This window comes from Phascolarctos cinereus, unplaced genomic scaffold, assembly GCF_003287225.1.
Source record: "Phascolarctos cinereus isolate Bilbo 61053 unplaced genomic scaffold, phaCin_HiC Scaffold_4;HRSCAF=312, whole genome shotgun sequence".
In the NCBI taxonomy this organism is placed as follows: Eukaryota; Metazoa; Chordata; class Mammalia; order Diprotodontia; family Phascolarctidae; genus Phascolarctos; species Phascolarctos cinereus.
Genome location: NW_027555847.1, coordinates 689,614,636 through 689,619,216, shown reverse-complemented (window position 1 = coordinate 689,619,216; position 4,581 = coordinate 689,614,636). Strand labels below are relative to the sequence as shown.

General features: G+C 47.1%; 1 pseudogene; it reads left to right on the top strand.

Moving 5' to 3' along the window:
* Positions 1–691: 691 nt before the first annotated feature.
* LOC110220352 (uncharacterized) lies at positions 692–1,300 on the top strand (annotated as a pseudogene).
* The last annotated feature ends 3,281 nt before the right edge of the window (positions 1,301–4,581 follow it).

Here is a 4,581-nt window from a genome sequence, read left to right as displayed (position 1 = left end):
ACTTCCTAGTATGTGATCTTGGGCAAGTCATTTAACCTCCACTGGAGGAGGAAGTGACAACCCATCCCCACATCTTTGCCAAGAAAATCCCATGGACAGTATTGGCATACTCTGGTCCACAGGGTCATAAAAAGTCAGAGAGGACTGAATGACTAAACAACAAATGGGCTAGGCACCCTCTTAGATGGGGGGCATTATAAAGACAGAAAGGAACTTGTCCCTACCCCCAAGTAGGTTATATTCTATAGATGCATGAATGAGATGGAAGAGTAAACATTGACTACCTTACTAGGCTGTGCCAGGCCTCAAACGTTCACATGTACTCACTATGACAACCATCAGAATATTCATCAAAGTACCCAAATAGGAAGGGTACTCCTTGAAACTTGAAAGAGATACCTTTAGGATAAATGAATTAAGTCAGGATCCAGTTCTTTTAATTTAATTCATATATTTTCTTCATTATTATTCCTTTTTCCTTCCTTCCCTTCCTCCCTCTCTCCTTTGTTTCCTTCCTTCCTTCCTTCCTTCCTTCCTTCCTTCCTTCCTTCCTTCCTTCCTTCCTTCCTTCCTCCTTCCTTCCTTCCTTCCTTCCTTCCTTCCTTCCCCTCCCATCCTCCCTCAAAAAGAAGAACGTGATTAACAGTGTCAAATGTTGCAGAGGTCAAGAAAGGTGAGGATTGAAAAAAGGATGTGGAGACGCCAACCCCAAGAGCAGCAAGAGAAAGAGGACAAGAGACAGAGAGGAGCAGCTGGCCCGGGAGGCCAAGGCCATAGCCTAGCAGGAGGCAACAGCCCGGTGGCCAGAGGAGAGGCAGCAGCAGGAAGAGTAGGAGGCCCCAGAGAAGGCCCAGGCTGAGCTGGAGGAGCAGAGAGGCTGCAGAAGCAGAAGGAGGAGGCTGAAGTGAGGTCCAGGGAACAGGCAGAGAAGCAGCGGCTGGAGAAAAAGAAGCTGCTAGAGGAGATTATGAGGAGGACTAGGAAATCTGAGGCTGCTGAGTCCAAGAAGGTGGATCAGAAGATTCTCAATGGGAAGGAGGCCAAAGCAGACCACTCCAGCCCAGAGTCTGACAAGGTATCTGAGCCCCTGGCCAAGGGCCTGGAAAAGGAGATTCTGCCAAGGGAAGGACAGCCTCCGCAGGAGCCTCAGTGGAGCATGCAGGGGAAAGAGGCAGGACCACTGGTGAATGGACTGCAACCGGCTGCTGTGCACCAGGAGAAGAGCTTCTCCCAAGGGGACCCCTGGAGAAAAGGGGAGGCCCCTCGGCAGGACTGGGGAGTCTCTTCTGCCTTTCACTGAGCTGAGTCCTTCCTCAAAAAAAAAAAAATGTGGTACAGTCTCCACAGGTCACAGAAGTCCTCTAAGGGCCTGCTCCCAGTTCTAGAGCACTGCACCATGCCTCTGTCCTCAAGCCAGGGCATCCTAGGGCTCCCCACCCCAGAAGTGCCACAGACCCTCCAGGGCTTTTCCCCTGGAAAAGGAAGAAGAAGAAGAAGAAAGGAACAAAAGACAAGGAAGCTGTTGAAGCTAGGGCCTGGGCTTGGGCGAGGAGGGAGTATGGGAGGGGTGATGGGGTCTCCCAAGGTCCCAGGGGTGGCCTGTGTGTTATTTTTAATCTGCATCTTATAAGACTGACAGTGACCCTAGCTTCAGCTGGAGCCAGGGCCCTGCCACCCACACTCCTCCCTCTCTCACACATCCTCACAGACCTGCTGCTGACTGGGTCTCACTTGTAGCATTTCACCCTTTACTCTCGGAACTGACCTTCTGGATACAATGTTTGTGAATAATGTATATAGTATGCCCCCTCTTACCCCTAGCCCATTACCCCAACCCCCCCGGGGGCCGGGCCAGACCGACCCAGGGCTTCATGAGGGTTTTTTCTCTTTTTAAGGGTAACCAAAGGGCCTCCCCCAGGCTCTTACAATGAGGGAGTGGCCCCAAGAGGGATGGAATGGGGATATTGGGAACTCAGGGGAGCTTGTACCCACACCCGCTCTGCCTCAGTGTCAGTGTTACAGCATACGAACAAACATATCCAGAAATAAAGCCAGATTCTTGCCAAAAAAAAAAAGGAAAAAAAGAAAAAATGACATGAGAATTAGTGATGGGATCATTGTTGACTTTGGAGAGAGCAGTTTCATTTGAATGATGAAGTCAGAAGTTGGGTTGGAAAGTGTTTAGGACTGGGAGGAGTAGAGGTACCTAGTGTAGACAGCTTCCTCAAAGAATTTATCAAAGAAGAAGAAAGTTAGAATAGTAGCTAGTGGGGATAGCTGGATCAAACAAAGGTGCTTCTTTTTTATGGAGGAAATATGGAGTGTTCATAGGCAGAAGGGAGGAGACAGAGAGACACTGAAAATAAGAGAGTGGGGTTGATGGGGCAATTTGCTGGAGGAATTGAGAAGAGACAAGATCAAAGGTGCTTGTAGAAAGGTTGGCCTTGACAAGGAGAAGGGACACCTCTTCATGGGAAATTGAAATGAAGGAGGAGATGAGGGGAGGAAGATGTCTGATTGATGTGAGAGAAAGGAAAAGGGAAAGGGGGCACTCTTGGAGAGTAGGGATCCTAGGAAAAACAGGGCAAGTAAGAAAAACAAGAAGCCAGCTCATGTTTGGATTTGTTTTTCAGGTGAAATTCTATGGACAGTAGAAAGCCATAGGGAATGGTCCAGGGAGACTTATGGAACTAGGAATGTGTCTGCCTGGGGAAAATTCAGTTAAAGAGGATGCTGTCTATCTTCCTTAACTGGTCAGTTGCATTATCTTCAGGAGAGGGAGGTGTCCCACCCCCAAGACAGTCTAGCCTGTGGTCCTGTATCCCCCAATCTCTCAGAGGATAAAGGGGAAAGGGAGTCAGCCAGTAATGGTGATATGGTGAGCTGTGGGAAGGAAGAGCTTTTTATGCTTAGCATAGTACAGGCACATCATAAATGTTTATCCACTTAACCTTGGTACCGATGCCCTTGAACATAATTCTGATCACTTTACCCTAGTTAAATCTCTGCATTCTGTTTTCCTCCAGAGTCTCAGGCAAAGTTCCCTCTGGATTTCGAAAGACTGGAGACGTGAATAGCAGCTGCCTGGTGTCTCTCGGGTTTGCACGGAAAAGGTGCCGCTTGCATTGTTGAAAGGCCCCTAGCTATAGACCTGACTTGAAGCCTCTCTAGTTGACAAAGTTTATCTTAAAATATGTGTTTCTTTGTGGTGAACGGTATTTCTTTTTTAACTTCTGTTTTCTTTTTCCCAAGCAACTCAGAAATACCACACACAGTCAGGAAAGGACCAGGAAAGGACTGGCTGTAGAGTACTAGGAAGTGGGGTATCCCAGAGAATCAGCAAGTAAAAACTCTATGAGGTAGCTTGTGACTTCTTCCATGCTCAGGGTCCACCCAAGGGCCTGTAGAGAAGGGGGCAGCAGCACTATTGCCTCTGGACCTTGCTCAATAAGGGGCCTTGTCAAGCCCTCCACCTAATCCCTCAGGTGAAGTGGGCCACTAAACTATTTTTTTAAATCTGGGAAATAGAACCAAGAGTCCACCTTGTCAGTAGCCTGGACTAATGTTGGGCAATTGCCAGTGTTGGGGTACAAGTTCCCTCCTGCTGAGATAAAATGTTAGGAAACTTCTGAACAATTTGAGCTATCCAAAAGGGAAATGGATCACTTCTACGAGTTCCTTCCCCGGAGGTCTTTAGGCAAAAGCCCAGTGGTTATTTGTTGTGTGAATTCTCAGGGGGATTATTTTTCAGGTGTAGGTCAGACTAGACAGACGCAGGTCTTTTTGGACTCTGAAATTCTGTGATTCAACTGTGAGATTCAAGCGATTTCTTCTTAGTTCATTCCCCAAAGAACTGGAGAAAAGCCAAGAGAAAGCCAGTCACTCATCTCCCTCCACATAATAAGCTTTTAAAGCTAAAAATGTATTCTCCATCTCTAACCACCCCCAAGGCATCTCTTCTGTGGGCAGTCTTTTCACTTTCAATTTGATTCAATTTAACCCAAATCAATAAAATACAACATAATAAACATTTTTAAAGCACCTACTGAGCCCAGAACACTGCTGGGTGTGGTGTTGTGAGAGATCCAAAGTTCCATCTCTCTCTAGGACACCCCATCTCCCACCTCTCTATCTTTATTCTCTCCTCCTTCTCACCTCCAGCTCAGCTTCCCTGGCTTCCTCCAAGATTTGCCTCAAATCCCAACTTCTGGAAGAGGCTTTTCACTGTCCCACTAGCTGCTAGTGCCTCCCCTACATTTATCGTGTGTGGGTGCACATGCGTACACACACATGTGTGCATACATGTGTGCGTGCGTGCGTGTGTGGAGAGACAATGTGTGTATAGTTGTTTGCATGTTGTCTCCCCCATAAGCACATAATGTGACATTTAAAAAGGTTTGAGAGACACAATTTCTGGGTAATTATTTTGTTAATAATGCCAACATTTTAATAAAAAGATGGTCATTTGGCTGTCTCTCTCTTAGACCAAGACAATCGTGTCTGTGCTCTGTGCTCACAGCTTATATGCCCTTTTGGAAGAGAAGGTCCCAGGGAGGCAATCAACTCTGATTGGTTAACAAT